Genomic DNA, 16,970 nt, shown 5'->3' with positions numbered 1-16,970 from the left:
CTTAAGGCCTTGAAATCAGGTTCTCCGTCTGACCCCTGTGCAGCTAGGCTTCTGGCTTTGGTCGCAGAGACAGTTAACCCTGAAGTTAACAGACTCATCGATTTGTCCCTGCAGGAGGCTCATGTTCCTGTGGCGTGGAAACAGGCCAAGATTTTGCCACTTTAAAAAAAACATAGATAGATCCGTTGAACCCAGTGAGCTATCGCCCCATCTCCCTTCTACCAAGCGTGGTGAAAGTCTGCAAAAAAGCTGTAAACAAACAATTTACTGACTTCGTTGAGGGTTCGGGCCTACTCCATCCAGCCCAATATGCGTTCAGAGCCTATTATAGTACTGAGTCGGCTCTTGCGGAAGTCTTTGAAGCCATTCGGGAGTGCCTGGACTCTGGAGGCAGGGCAGCCCTGATTTTGTTGGACCTCTCAGCAGCATTTGATACTGTCTCCCATTCTCTGCTGCTAGCCTACCTTGCGGACATAGGAATTTCAGGCGCCGCTTGGAGTTGGCTGAAATCATTTTTGGATGGTCGCACGCAACAGGTGTGGCTCCCCTGTTCTCTTCCTCCACTCAGATGGTGACTACTGGAGTGCCGCAGGGGTCCTCTCTGAGCCCTCTTCTTTTCAATATATGCGTCACTCCCTTGATCCACTTGGCTGAGGAGCTTGGAGCCAAAATTATAGCATACGTCGATGACACTCAGCTTATGTTTACCTGGGGAAAATCTGAGTGCTCCACTTCCTCGTCAAGATACTGTCTGTCAGCAGTATTTCAATGGCTTACCTCTGCGCAGCTTAAATGCAACAAGGACAAATCGGAAAGCCTCCTTTATGTGAGTTATCCCCCCAGTTTAGGGAAGCACTTTTGCTGGCTGAATTTCCCATGCCAGCCTCAACGGGGCAACCCGCTAAGAATCTCAGAATCTGGTTTGAAGAGAATCTATATTTTTCGCTCAGATTAAGAAGCTTGCTGCGAACTGCTTTGGGATACTTATATCCCTCAGAAAATGTCTCCTGTTCCTCCCTAGGGCAGCTAAGGAAACGGTTACTTGGGCCCTTATACTCTCACATATCGACTATGCCAATGCCTTGTAAGTCAGCCTACAAGGCTACCTACTTAACAGACTGCAGGTAGCCCAGAATGCTGAAACTAGGCTTCTTTTTAACATCCCAATAAGAAGCAGTATAAGACAGTATCTGCGTATACTTCACTGGCTGACTGTGGTCGAACAAGTTAAGTTTAAAGTCCTGATCCTGGCACATCGTGCCCTGCATGCCTTCAGTCCTATCTACTTAAGGAAGCGTTTCATGTTCTACACTACCGCTAGACACCTCCATTTTGCTTCTCAGCTCCTAGCCCACACTCCTCGCTTTCGGCTTACGAGAATAGGGGACAGCTTTCTTCCTTTTAGAGCTGCTAAGGCTTGGAATTTGCTTCCATTTGCTCTTTGCAGCACCCAGGACTTTGCCCTCTTCAAAAAAAGACTGAAAACTTTTATTTTTATTTAATCTGCCCCTCTTACTCTCTCTAGGCTCGCGCTGGGACACTCCTTGGAGTATCCGTGTGGCATACAAGCTCCAACAACATAACATAACACATGGACAATGCTAAGATGGAGTCTAGTGTTGCTGTTTAGTTACTAGCTTAAGTAGACAGTAGTTGCACTACTTGATTGAATTAGCAGTGAGGAAAAAGTGCTAAAGGGCCAAGTCTGTGTGAGCAGTTTCACAAGCAATTTTCCACCCATGGGAGGCAAAGATTCTCTCCTTACAGAGTTATGCTGCGGGGAAGCTTCCTGGGGGAACTCTCTCGGCCATGCTAGCTGCTAAGCGCTCTGGGCGCTTCCCAATCAGCCGTCAAATGGAGTTTCCAAAGTCCTCTGGCATCTTTCCTCCGCTGAGTGAAACCCTCGGCAGTCCCCCATTTTAGGATAGGTCGAGACAAGGTAACCAAAGAGGGAGGAGAGGCTTTGGTTTTCCAGTGAGAAGTGTCTGCTCTCTTAGCAAGAATTCGAGCTAGATTGGTGAGTCGAAGCTGCTGGACCTCTTTAGAGTGCTTGTAAACTTCCAGAGCTATTAAAGGCCAGTTACATAGAATTGACTTGGTTGTGATAGAAGAGAACGTAAATACAATATAGTACCAAAAGGGGGTCCAGTTGTGGCTGGCAGGGAACAGGGGTGGCGGAGCAGGGTGGATGCGGGGGGGCAAAACAAAAAGAAAATAGAAAACACTTATTTCTGTCCTCCGAGCTGCCGGCCGCTGTCTCTCCTCCATTGCTTCGACCTGTAACCTGGCACCCAGGCACCCCTGAGCCAATCACAAAGCTGCAATGCAGTGTCGTGACTGGTCTGAGTGCCGTGGTTTGGCGCTCAGATGAGGACAGGGAGCCTAGGCATGTTCCCCACCAGACCGTGTAATGCAGCCTGTTGGGGAACATGCTAAGTGACTGGTTGGCCGGTCCCAGATGGCCGGAAAAACAGTCATGTGCACAAAGTGTGAACAAACCACTCCTCCCCCTGTGCCACCAGCCCCGCCCCACTCTAACCCAGCCTGAAACATACAAAAATGTTATTATCATTTTATTTTTCGTGCTCTGAGAGCAATGATGCAAAGTTCCTCCGACTAAGAGGAGGAGCCACCCCTGAAAGCCTCTAAGGAGTGGACAATACCAGAGCATGCATGTGAAGTTAGACTTCTCTGCAAAGCAACAGGGGCAAGGGGGTAATGCTCGAGGAAAGTGTTTATTAAGAGCTGTGGGATAGGCACAGACTCTATGTAGTATATAAAACTGTATGAACTCGAATTTGCTTTCTGGTTGGTTGTGCCAGGAAATTCTAGTGCGCATTTCCATTCCGTGTCATTAAAGACTCTACATGCATCATCTTCTCATTTTGTCTCCAAGGGGACTTACTGTCAGGGATGCAAGAGGTATGAGGACATTCAGGGCCGGACTGGGAACCAAAACCGGCCCTGGAAAAGTGCTCGGCCGGCCTCCCGGGGGTTGGGGGTGCAGACGAGCTGGTTGCCAGGGCCAGTTTTTGGCCGATTTTGTTGCAGGGGCCGATATAGCAGTTATGCTGCAAAAATGGCCCTGTAACAAAAACGGCCCCCCAGGGGCCCAAAACTGGCCACCACCCTGGCGGTCCACCAGGGAAATTCCCGGTGCCAGCTACGGCCAGTCAGGCCCTGAGGACATTATAAAACCATGAAATGCTTGGTAAATAGTTTTGTATAGGAAGAATGTTATGTTATGTTAATTTATTTTTCTAATGCGAACAGCTACCCACCAAGGGTTTCCCAGCGCAGGCCCTGAAAGAAACTCTGAAAACCTAGATTAGAATCATTGATTAAATAGCCAAGTTTTTAATTGCTTGCGAAAATTGGGGTACAAATTCTCTTTCCGCATCACGTCAGGTAAAGAGTTCCACAGGGTTGGGCCAAGATAGGAGAAGGCGCGACCTCCCATTATCACCAATTTAATCCTGGGAATTTAGAATTTCTCTTCCGTGGAGGAACGTAACAGACGGGCGGGATGATAGGGCCGTACCAGATCTTGCAAGTATTTGGGTGCAGAGCCTTTCTTGATTCTAAACATATAGCACAGGGCTTTGTATTTTGTACGATTTTCCACCCTGAGCCAATGCAATTCTCTCAGGGCATTAGACATGCTGGACATTCTAGGAAGTCTGTACAGCAATCTGGCTGCAGAATTCTGCACCACCTGAAGCTTGCGCAGCACATCCCTGTTTGCACCCAAAAAGAGGACGTTTCCATAGTCCAGGCGAGATGTTACAAGTGCCTGGACTACTGTCCTTTGGGTAGCAACAGGGAGCATCCAAATGATTTTCTTTAACCATTTGAGGATGGTAAAACAGGTGGCTGCAGTTTGTACTGCCTGTTGTTTCATTGACAATTTATTGTCGATAATGAAGCCAAGATTGCGGACCTGAGAGGAGGGCATAGGTAAAGGCCCCATTTCAACGGGCCAATCTTGAGGGCCCCAATGGTCTGTATTTTTACCAAAAATGAGAACCACCGTCTTTTCTCCATTGAGCTTGAGCAGGTTAAATTGCATCCATGATGCAAAATTACGTAAGCCCAATTGCAGGTTGAAGGACCCGTTCTCTTGTCAGCCGATAAGGAAAAGATGATCTGAGTGTCATTGGTGTATGAGAAAAGCGCCAGCCCTGATTCTTCAGCGATCACTGCCAAAGGTTGCACATAGATGTTGAAAAAAAGCGGGCTCAAAATTGAGCCCTGCGGCACCCCATACGGGGAAGAGTAAGACATTGAGGTGGCCCTGGAGGAGAAGACCTGGAATGTTCGTTCAGATAAAAAAGAGGACAGCCAGCCAAGTGCCGATCCAGAAATGCCCAGAGCATGTAGAGACTTTATTATTACAGTATGAGAAACCATCAAATGTGGCGCTTATGTAGGCTGAATTTATCCATGAGTTCGTCAAAAAGAGCCATTTCCCCCGATCATATAGGTCACAGATGGTGCATCACTCCGGGTGTAGGCACCCAGTAGTTAATAGTTCTGTGGGAGTCGGTACACCCAACAAAGGGTTAGCCGAAGCATGTGGAATTGTCAGTTTGTAAGAGTAGAGTTCAAGTGTAACATTGCAAGACCAACCAGAGAAGTTTAGGGTACGATTGTTGTAGTTGACTAGTAGTAAGCGGGGGGGGGGCATGTTCAGGTTCCGTGGAAGTAACGGGAGCATTGCAGAGGTCTTTTACTCAAGGGAGAGGCCAGAAAGTCATCTGTGCAGCCAATGGAGTTGAGACTTAAGATAATACAATATGAAGTGGGTCACACCCAGCCAGTCTGTACTCTTCTACTGGAAGTCAAAGCGTGGCAAAAGGGTAACCCTCTTCCTTCTGTTGTGCCAAACAAGTTTACCCAGTAATGTGTCGAGGGCATGAAAAAAATCCAGAGTTAGGTCCAAGGGCAGGTATGCAAAATAATAGAGGATCCGCGGGAGGACTGTCTTCTTGAAAAAGGCAGTGTACTGAAATTGGAGCCAAGGGAAGAGACTTCCTGAAGGGCACCTGTAATGCAGTGGATGTCATTGCTCTGGGTGAGACTGCCCCCCATGTGGTCCAAGTCTTTGTGGTGTATCCTAATTCCTAAGTATCAGAAGATGTGTCCTTTCTCCTAACCCAGATGATCCTTCCCAATGTCCAGCTGGATCTGTGGAAGCCCGGGAGAAAGGGACAGTTACAAGACTTGGCAGGGTTGGATTGAGATTGGGATAAAAAATCGGCCCGGACATGCTAAAAAAAAGTGGCCCACATTTGCATATTGCTTTCCGCAAAACACTATTTTGGCGAAATTTTATAAAAAAAGGTGGGGTGGGGCGTTAAAAAAAATGCACGGATTAGTTTACACTGGTGAAACTCATCTGAAAACAAGTGAGGCCACCTTTGCTCAGGCCCCCTGTCTCCGCTCAATATGCATATATTAATGCGCCGGACCGGCAAGAGAAAGGGAATGACACCTCTGCCTGTTGATAAAAGGGAAGTAATGAACGCCCATCTACCTCCAGAAAGGCCAGTCGGGCACCCACTGGGCTGCTGTCGCCAACTAACAACGCAGAAACCGCCCAAGTCAGCCCCCCAGGGTGCTAAAAAAAGCAGCCCACAGCTGGAGCTCGGACACAGGCCCCTCTGGCATTGCCCAAGTGCCCGCGTTACCAATCTGACGCTGACACTTGGGCCAGTTCACTCGAGCCAAGTGCTGCCTGATATTGGAATTCTGAAAGAAGAACCACAGATACACCACCAATATACCTTGCTCCCACCCCTGGAAAACGCAGCTGATAGCCATCTTGCCGAGCCATCCCACCTCGGTGAAGAATTTAAATATTTCCCTTTTCCTTGATACCTTCCTCTCCTCCCCCACAGATTTTACCAGTTCGCCACTAATACTGATCCCCCTTTTAGAAAGGCTCGGACCCTGTTCCCTCTCCCGCCACAATCACTACAGCTTTTCGAGGAAAAATCTCAAAGGCCCCAACCGAACAAAAACACGCTCATAGAAAAACAATCCTATTGGTATATGCAGGTACTTTTCCAACCACTCCAATAAATAAATAAAAACACAGATGACGTTCGGTAAGCAACACCTGAACCCTGTATAGAACCCTGTATGTTATGTATTGCCTATGCAGATTAAAAAAGTAGAACCAAATGGTAGTGAGTTATTTCCTTTCGACAACCCATCTGTGTGAGGCATGTTCTACGTGTCCGACTCTCCACAAATGTGCAAGTACTGAGACACGCATGTTTTCTGTGGAATGCGGAAATCTGTGGCGTGCATGTTGCGCAGATGTGCGCAATGCTAAATTTACCACAGATTGGTTTCATGCACCCTTCGTGTGACAGAGACGTTGCGAAAATTCAGCCTTCGTTTGCAGCACGATGTCCTGCTTTAAATATAAACATGTGCAACTGCCCGAAATTCTGGGTTGAAAGTTTTCCAATGGAAACTTAGTGTAATTTAGAGCAGCTGTTGTCCTTTTTAAGTGGATAGGGGTGAGAGGCCTTACGTTGCAATGTGTGGGTAATTCAAGCTAATAATGCAAGAGGTAAGCTAAGATATTTGACGAAAGGTTAGCAAATGTAATCGTGTCTGAACGTACTGTCGAGGATTAGCACGGGAATTGGCGGTTGTGTGCAGTGCCAAGTGTTAGCAGGTTTATTGTTTTCTCCGTGCAAAGTGCTGTGTTGTTGATTTCATTACTGAACGAGCATTCTGATCTGGATTGGCAGTGCTTAATTTGAGCAGGTGATTGCAGGTGGGGCTAACATGCACTCATTTTTGGGGACTGCCTCTAATTTTTCCTAAAAAAACTTTGATCCAGAGCAGGAGACCGAAAATCACAATAAGGGCAAAAAAAAGGAGGAATAGAAAGATGGGAAAACAGTGACAAAGGCAGAAAGCAGGGAAGAAAAAGAACCTACAAGAGTGAGACAAAGGGTCAGGAAGTGAGTGGTGGTGGACCAACAGAAGCAAAAAAAATCCTCATCATTGTGATGGATTTCACCTCACCAGCAACAGCCTCCAAAATTTGAGCCCATTCGCAGGATCACTGCAACAACCTTTCTCAATTCTTCAGCAACAAAATAATAATTTACAGCACCTTTAACCTGCAACTGGACTTGACAGACCTGGCCAAATGCCTCCTCATCTTATTCAAATAACCAATGGTAACCACATGTCCCATCATCATCATCATCATCAGAAGAAACTTCTGTCACCATGAAAGCCATCCACTCAGAGACGAATTGGACCCTGGCCTCACCACACCTACTCCAGCGGACGGCAACCCATCAGTGCTATGCTCACACCCATTCTGAATACCTCCACCTTTTTCCACAGTTTTTCCAGATGGTTGTAAACATGCAGGTGTCATCCCATTGCTGAAGAAACCTTCCTTGGCAGATCCGGAGGTCAAGCCTTCTCCTACATTACTCATAAAGCATGGAACGACCTGCCACTACACATAAAAGCCACCTCCTCTCATTTTGAATTCCCAAAGAAGATGACGACTTGTCTTTTTCGAGTAGTCCCACTAGGCCATAGGTTTGGCCACACTCTCACCTTCTCAGGGCCAGCATACCCTCCCGGATGATGGTGTGCTCTACAAATCTGCATCATATAACATAACATTACACAGGCATGAGGTAAGTGCAAAACTAAACAGCCTTGGTATTTGGTACCCAAAAATCAATAGCGCTGGCCGCAGGCTTCAGAGCAAAACTTTGGGCCCCAATACTTATACTTTTACATATTAAATACTGTGGGTTGGCATTCTTAGTAGAGAACGAGTAAGCTATTCACATTAGCCAAATGTGTTAAATGGTAGCAGTGCTAAGGGTCGTCAAAATTATGGGTGTACAATTTGCAGGTTCAGAGCATTTTATTGGAGCAAGAGTTCACTGAATGAGTAATCTGGCTAATTTATATAACACAAATATTGGATACAGCACTTTTTGAATTTAAAAAATGTAGCATTATGCGGGTAGCTTACTATGTGTAAATGTCAGATGAGCTGGAATACAGTTACTCAAAAGGGGAACTAAGCAGATACCCGGATAGGAACATCAACAGGGAAAAGCAAAACAAAGGAAAACTGTGCTGTCAGGTACCTTTTGCCCCTTAGAGGATCTTTGTTCATGGGCTGATGGAGAAATCCAGGTTTTGACTCTTCTGGTCTGCCAAAGGTAAGGGCGACCCATTCTAGCTGCCATGTTGCTCCAGAAGAAATCCCAATGGAGGAAAAAGTAAGAGGGCAAAACTCCTCCAAATAAGTGATAGGATTCTAGGAAGAGATGTCAGGCTGAATGACTGGAGTGATCCAAGCAGAGGATGGAACAGGAGACGAATGACAAAAATAAAGGAAAGAAGACTAGAATAGCTGGATTAGGATAACCAATCAAAGCAGGTGTGGTGAACTCTAGGGCAGGAAGCATGAAGTGGTACAATGCAAGGAATTTGCTGGATAGAATATCTTATATAGGCCCCCAAACAGGAAATTACAAAGAAGCCATTTTGGTTCGGGAAAAGGTCATGGATGTGAAAGCTGGGGTGGCCATCTAGGGATTGCCTTTATATGAATCCAGAATCCCTCCTTGGGAATTCTGGGAAAAAGGAAAACTAAGGAATTGGAGGCACTGATGACGTCCTACAGAAGCTGTTCTTGGCATGACAGAGGCCGTACTGGCGGGTCAACAGCCGCAAGGTAAGTGTAGGTGTGCGATCTGTAACCTGCTGGTGCATAGCCCTCACTCCCCAACAACATTCAGCAGTGCATCCCACTTGCCAAATAAGAGTTTGGGCATCAGGCGGGATGAGAGTGGCAGAGTCACAGGTGCACAGGGTCGTGAACAAACCACAAACAAAAGTCTAAAAGTGCCTAAGATGTAACTCGATGACAATGAAAGTAATGGTTCCAAAAGGGTTTGTACAAACCTTCTAAGAAATATTTGCTGTCAGAAAGAAACATGTTAATTCCGTTATGATATGGGTGGTATGCAGACATGATGTGAGTTAATGGATGTATACGACTGAAGTACAGCTTGGTGTTGTTTGTATACTGGAGGAAGGCAATATATTGTTGGAGAACTCCAAGTGGCTCTATGTAGAGAGTGAAGAGCATGGGGTGAGTATGAAGACCCATGAGGAGCCTCAAATGATTAGGATCAATTTAGTACCCAAATAAGCAGTAAGGAACTAAAAGATGACCAGTAAACATTTGTGAAGGGCCTTCTTCTTAGTAGAAAGACATGTTGCCATGTTTTTAGAAACTTTTGATTCATTTGAGTAAGAAACAATTTTTTTGTTATTGTTAAAAACTGTAGCTATGCAGTAGATGATGGATTATTTTGCAAATGAAGCAAATCTGTAGTTGTTTGAAAACAAAATGGCTGCAGAATCGCATAATTCTAGCGGGCCTGGTGGAGGTAAACTTTTTCAGTATTGTCTATGAAGCCTTTGTGTCAGAAGCAGATCAGTTATCATTGCAGATAACTGAGGTTGTAAAAGACAGCTGACTTGGCAAATAGGATTAGGAAGCAGAAGTTTCACTTGTTAGTGATCCTAGGAGCACTGGCGGCCATTTCAATAGCTGATGTCCCAATGCTGTCACGTGGGCGGAAACAAGATTGGTTGAATTGGAGGTTTGTCACGGTCAAGGGCTCTTAGGGCTGGTTGTGTAGGGTTTTGCCATGGAAGGGTGGGGGAAGATGCCTGTATTGAATAGAGAGGACAAACTCCCAATTACTAAGGATGTAATGAATGACAAGAGGAGGATGCCGCCATCAAAGATTGTTGCTTTTATGGAGTTTAAGATGCTAAAAAGTGAATGGATTTGGCACCTAATAGAACCCAAAACAATCCAAGGTCCGGCCACTGCTTTTTCCGTAGTCCAAGCCAAATTAAAGTGACTCAAGCATGGAAGCAAAATCAATCCATCAAGTTCGGAATGACTGACCATGCAGTGCTCGTAATGCACAGGTATAATCCCCCCAAAATTCTCCACTTAAATAAAGGGCTTTCCAAATGCAACTTTCAATAGAGGTAAAACAGGAACTCCAATGTTAACTCAATCATATGAAAACATGGAATTGAAGAGCCATCTTCGATCAAGTTCCAGATCTAATGATCAAATCAGATTCCAGTAATTTCTTTAAGGGTGTGGGGAGATAACATATAAGGCAGCTGTTATCAGAAAAGCTATTAGTTCATATGAACTGGATGGGTGTTTTGCGATCTGTTCTTTTACGTTCCAAACTTCTCACTGCTTCATCCTTCTAAGAATGGACAATGTTTCAGCATTACAATATGTCAATGGCTTATAGGAAACAAGATCCTGTCTCCTAGTGGAAATAGCCAAGGAGTTTTGGAGCTGTTGTCTTTACCACAATATTTCTGTTCTAGCAATTCATTTCTCAGGTTAGGAGAACATTGTAGAAGACCAGAATTCTCATCACCTCTGAGATCCCAGCAACTGGAAATTTAGTTCATCAGTATTCGCCCAAATAATGAACAAATGTGGTCCATGCCAAAATGACCTTCTTGCTTCTCGACTCAATTTCCAACCTCCACTTTTCACAGTTGGAGACCAGACCCTTTAGCTCTAGCAACATGGGTCTTTCTTCAGCAATGGAAGGGATTAATTTATGCCTTCCTTTCTTTCCCTTTGTAACTGAGAGTTGACTCCGAATAGGGAGACAGAAAGCAGAAGGGAATTCTAATTCCCCCTCTTTGGGGTATTCCGAGTTGGTTGCCAATTCTGATAGATTCTTAAGGTCAACAACCATGGATTCTTCCACTTTTTCCTTCTCTCCTTCTAGACCATCTGGGTAACTCCATCCTTTGCCTTCCCAATATTCTTTCCATCTAGTAGTCTAGAGACTTTCCAGAGATGCTGGCAAGTGCCAGGATTTTTGGAACAAGCTTTCAAATTTATTTATAAGGGCTGCTCAGATTCTACTCACAACAGGTATAGATCAGCATGGAACAGAAGGTGTCGTTGGTGCATAGAACAGCATCTGGATTCCATGCCAGCAAATATAGTTTTGTAGGGAATTTCTTAGTCATTAGAAGCTGATTGTCTTTCCCATAGAACACTAAACTTCTACCATTCAGCAATTTCTGCTTGCCATTCACCTTTAGCAGATCATTCTATTGGTAAACATCATTTGATATCCAAATCTCAACAAGGTATTATATTCACTACTCCCCCTCATAATAAGTATTCTGTTTTTTGGGTTGTCTCTATTGTTCTACAATTTTTTCAAAGCTGGTCTGTTAACAAATATTTGTCAAGGAAACAGTTGCCAGCTAAACTTTCCTATCTACTTTGTTTAGCCTCTTGTAAAAGAGTTTGAGATATCCAAGCTCTAGATTTAACAGGTAGGCTATATACACTAGAAGGGGTGACTGCATCTAGACAAGGTTCCTTTCATGCCTTTCATGTGCATAGTTCAATATTTAAAATGCTACAAATCTTTCACTTCTGAATTCAGGTCATCTCAAACCATTACTAATTTCTTTTGTAAAACGATATGGCCCCATTTCCTGTCCAGCTCTAGCATGCTGAATCAGATGGATTCTATTCAAACCAGGCATTGACACTTCTATTTTTTGGAGTGTATTCTGTTATATGAACTGTAGCTTCCAAATCATTTAATTGTGGTGCTCATCTTGAAGACATTATTCGTTTAGAGGATTGGGCATCTAACTCCATGTTTAATTAATTTTATTATGAACCAGTAAGCAATCCTTTTTCTATGATTGTAAATCAGCTTCAAACATCCATAATATGAAACCACAGGTTCTGATATATACAATTAAAATTTTATAGCATTCATGAACAAGAATTTTCAGTTCTGTTAAGGACATTTAGGTGAAGATGACCCAACAGTATTAATGTTTTAGTGCAAATATTTTAATGTATTTCAATGAATTGATTATTCTTACCCTGCCAATAGTTTAATTTATTATAGATATGCTTTTCTTAGCACCTTCATTCTTTAGTTTCAGACCAAAATCAAGAATGATACTCAAAGTTACAGTCTTCAGATGTCTTTGGCTCCTTGAAGCAAGAAGAGGAAGATAGTACATAACCACAATACTTTATATAGACAACTCACTGTTGATGGCATTATGTGACTTGTAGTTCTTTATTACTTGTGGGTATTGTAATTCATAGTTTTTTCCCCACAGCGTGGTTTTACTGCATTGCCATATGTCTACGGAGAATATACAGCGTAGAAGTGTTTGTATAATGATTGCCTCTGTGTCCTTAACACAAATTAAAATTCTTGTTCACGAATGACATACAGTTTTAGATTCAAGCTTTCATCTTCTTCATTTGTTCTTCTAGGTTTGCTTGTTTTCCTTCATTCTTCCCTTTGGATTTACATTTTGAACTAAATGTTGCCTTTTCATCAGGAGACTACATCCTTTTTGTGTGAGATGCATGGATCAATACAGAACAGCTCCACATGTCCCAGCCATGTTCGTCACCAAGATGACTTGGTAGGGACCCTTCCAGCATTCTTTCAATCATGATTTTCTAACATACTTCTTGATTAGAACCAAGTCTACTGATTGTGCATATGACATAACTCTGTAGGTACAAAAGGTGTTGCAATTTGCACCTGATGGGAGACAGAGCGTACTATATCAGCTGGGCGTTTGTAGTAACCCAAGATCATATCATCTAAGCAAAGCTTCAGATGGAAGATCATTGAAGTCTCATTGACCGTCCTATGAGCACCTCATGGGCCTCCAATCCAGTTTTCTTATTAGGGGTACATCTCAAGATAAGTACAACAAAGGAAGTGCATCTACCCGTTTCAGAGAAGTTGAAGCACAAATGTTTGCAAGCATATATTTTAGGGTCCCATTATACCTATCGATAATGCCCCCATGCCTCTGGATGATAACTGAAATGGAACTTCTGATCAATGTGCAAAGTTGCACACAAAACTCTCATGATCACATTCTTGAAGTGGGCCCCTTATCTGACTCAATTGAAGTAGGCATTCCAAATTAATAATAATTTTATAAAGTGTATCACACACCCTTGTTGGACATACCTCAATCCATTTTGAAAATAGGCAAATACCTATACCTAACCTTTATGTCAGACCTCTTGCTTTTCTTGCTGAACAGGCTGGACTTTCTATTTTTTCTTATGCTGATGATACCCAAATTATTTTCTCTCTCTCCTCTAATCAGCACTCCCCTTCTTCTTCTCTCTGTTCTGGACTCACTGACATCGCCAACTGGATGCTGACTAACAAGCTAAAGCTAAATGGCGATAAAACAGAGCTTCTCCTATTTGGGCCGGATTCCGCTCTCTGGGGCCCGCAACATTGGCCTCAGCAAATGGGACCTCTACCAGTCCCAGCAACTTCAGCACGCAATCTGGGGGTCCTCTTTGATAATCAGTTATCCATGAGACAACATGTGGTCAAGGTCTCGGCCACCTGCACCACCATCATCAGGTGGCTGAGGAAGATCACATGGATGCTGCCTCCAGACACCCAGAAGTCAGTGGTCCAGGCCCTAGTGACATCGCGGCTGGACTACGGCAACGTACTCCTTCTGGGTGCCTGTAAGGAGGTCACCCGGAAGCTCCAAGTAGTTCAGAACATGGCTGCCCGTCTACTCTGTAACCTACCGAGAACAACCTCAGTCTCTTCCTCTCTGCGTAGCCTTCATTGGCTGCGCATAGAATCTAGGATCAAATTTAAAGCACTTTGCTTCATGCACCGTATCAAAGCTGGAAAAGCCCCCCAATATCTTTCCACTTTAGTCCAGCAATACTGTCCCTCTCGCACCCTTAGATCTTCCACTCACTGCAGATTCTCTGTTCCCCGCTTTAAGCGGTCCAGAGTCGGTGGACGCTCATTCTCCCACCTGGCACCTGCGCTCTGGAATTCGCTTCCCATCCCTCTGCGATCTGAAACATCCTATATCAAATTCCGCAAAGGTGTGAAAACCTGGTTGTTTTCTCTGTAACCGATGCCTTAACTTCCGTTGTCCTCTTTTATTTCTATTCCCCTAGCGCCGGGAAACCTACGGGTAGCTGAGCGCTTTACAAAATCAGATATAATAATATAATAATAAATAGTAACCAATATTTACCTCAGACCATTACTTGGTGACATCAATTCAAAATCAATCTTTAGTCTTGTGAAAGCACCAGCTGTCTTTCCTTCATAACTCATTGTAACACAAGTTTTCTTTCCAACAATGGTTTGCTGACACACTATACATCGCTCTGACAGTAACCCTCCTCAGCTGTTCTGAAATGAGGACTGACCCAGTAAGTAGTAAACAGCCTCACCATCCCACCACGTCTCACAAGGGTAGGTTTATGGAATAGTATCACCATTTGTAGTAGCAGTGAATCGGGCATATAGACCTCCCATCAGTGTATTTCTAAAGGTCTTCCTCATCATGCTTACATTTTAAACTTTCCCTCTTTTTCTTTTCTTCCTCTCACATCTCATTTTGTACTTCTCTCAATTTGTTGTCAAATGTTTCAACTGATACACAAGCAATAGCCTTCTCAACTTGTTCTGATTTTACATCCGTCTTCATATATAATGCGGTATTCATTGTGGCATAATATTTTGCAACCGCATTTTCAAAGCTGTTAACTTTAGTTATTACATAAGTTTAATTCATTCATTCAATAATCTTTATTCGCACATACAATAAAAGCGCAGACAATTCTCACAAAATTAATCACTTAAACATTTACATACAAACATCGTCCGGGCTTAAAACATACATCAAAACTTTGGCTATATTAAAACAATTCGATAAATCAGCATAACATTGTCACAGATGTATCAAGTTATATATATATATAGCAGCATCATATGATAAAGTGCCAAAGTGCAAGATAAAGGTGGTTTTTGGGGGATGTATAAAGTTATATATATAGCAGCATCATATGATAAAGTGACAAAATGCAAAGTGCAGATGGTTTTAGAGGGGATAACAGCAGAGGGGGATAAGCTATCAAAAGTACAGACACGAAATGTTAAGTTTTCCTCATTGAGCTGGAGGAAAGTCCCAGAGGCAGCCTTAAAATTCGTTAAACCATTAGCCCTTTAAAACGGAATCAAGAGATGCTTACTGTACTTTTGATAAATATTATAAAAGAACAGAAAATGTAGCATGGATTGCTTACCTAGGTCGCCACAAGGGCAGAGCAATTCCTCAATTTTCGGTTGGTAGCCTAGGGGAAAACACAACAAATATTTTAATGTGCCAGATCTAAGGCGGAAGAGCAGACTTCGTTCCCAGCGAGTAATATCCCTTAAAAGGTAACTAGCTGATGAATAGGTGGAAGGGCCCCCGTCATCTGCCATTGATATATAATGTGCGACGGAAGCTTTAGAAAGCTCTTTTGTATATCTTATATCCCCCATAATATTTATTTTTTAGCTTCTCTAATAGACTTTATGTTGATTCCATCTAACTGGTCTCGAATATGAAAAATATATCCAAGATTTACTCTAGTTAGACTTGACTTTACTCCTGCGAGCCACGGTATAGCTCGGTCATTGTCACATTTTAAACAGTCGACTATAATTTCCCTGGTTAACAAGACTGCCGGATTTTGCCAAACCTTCAACCAAAACAGGGCAGGGCGGGACCTAATATAATCCTCTAGGTAAGATAGTTTTAACTCTTTATGACAGACAAAAGATGAAGAAGAGATAGGTATTCCCAATATTCTCCTACAAATTCTATTTTCTTCGACCTGGACATTTTTAGTGTTTATAAAGCCCCAGATGTCAGCCCCGTATGTTATAGTAGGTATATACTGTGTTCGATCGATTTTGAGTACGGACAACACTACCTCAATTCTTTTTGGTTGGGGAGGTTTAAAATTGAATTAACTGCCTTTAAAAATGTGCTCCGCCTATAAACCAAGTAGGGGGGCCCAAGAACCAGTGTCTGAAAATTGTAAACCTAGATATGGAAAAGTGCGTGTGCGTAGCAAGGTTTCAGAACCAGAAGTAATAGCATTAATAACACATTTTGTTTAGGACCACAACACATTAAAAAAGATTTCTTAAAATTTGTGCACAGATTCAGGCCATTCATAAAATCGACAAAACCCCTAACTAATATGCGCAGAGCGTTTGGTGTTCGACCCATTAAAACGGCATTGTCCACATATAAAAGGGCGGGCAGTTTATTGCCATTAATCATAGGGACATCTGTGGTCAGGTCAGACAGGACATTATGTAACTTATTAATATATAAAATAAACAAAAGTGGGGCTAAGACGCACCCTTGCCTTACGCCTCTTCCAACCACTATGACCCCTGAAACTGCCTCATCCACGCTTATTCTCACCCGTGCCCTTTGATCCCTGTGTAAATAAGCTAAAAAGTGCACCATGTCCTCATTCAACCCATAGTCTAAAAGGCATTTCCAAAGCAGAGATCTATTACCAAAATCAAAGGCCGATGTAGGGTCCATGAATGCCGTGTCGAGCTATGGTGTATTTACCTATGATCAAATTGAGGTTAAGACACTGTTCCACCGTTCCAAGATCACTTCGGAAACCTAGCTGGCATCTATTCAAAATATTTCCGTCCTCAGCACAAGTTCTGATTTTGTTAAATAGTACCCTCCCCAATATCTTAAGGGTATTATCAATTAAGGAAATTGGTCTGTAGCAGCTCGAGTTGGATCTGTCTCCCTTTTTAAAAATTGGAACAATAACAGATGTAGACCACGTGTTGGGGATTTTAGTTGTTGTCAGGTTATTAAAAACGTTAAGTAAAAGAGGGGCCCAGAATTCTGGGCTACAATTTATAAGATCAATAGGGAGCCCCTCTGGGCCAGGGGCCTTGTTACCCAGACTTTGGTTAATAGCGTCCACAACCTCCGATATTGATATTTGAATTCGGCTGACAACGAAATTA

The 16,970-nt window shown here is 43.3% G+C and overlaps 1 protein-coding gene across 3 annotated transcripts in view; it reads right to left on the bottom strand.

Moving 5' to 3' along the window:
* TACC1 (transforming acidic coiled-coil containing protein 1) overlaps window positions 1-16,970 on the bottom strand; it is an 875,899-nt gene that overhangs the window by 618,927 nt on the left and 240,002 nt on the right. For 2 of the 3 annotated variants that reach the window (XM_078666332.1, XM_078666330.1), the window contains exon 2: window positions 15,218-15,265. The exons of the other annotated variant lie outside the window; for it this stretch is intronic. The gene's annotated coding sequence lies outside the window, so the exon portion shown is untranslated. The remainder of the gene's footprint in view (window positions 1-15,217; window positions 15,266-16,970) is intronic. 3 annotated transcript variants of the gene reach the window in all.

Source organism: Lissotriton helveticus, chromosome 11, assembly GCF_964261635.1.
Source record: "Lissotriton helveticus chromosome 11, aLisHel1.1, whole genome shotgun sequence".
In the NCBI taxonomy this organism is placed as follows: domain Eukaryota; kingdom Metazoa; phylum Chordata; class Amphibia; order Caudata; family Salamandridae; genus Lissotriton; species Lissotriton helveticus.
This window is presented reverse-complemented; position numbering and strand designations above follow the sequence as displayed.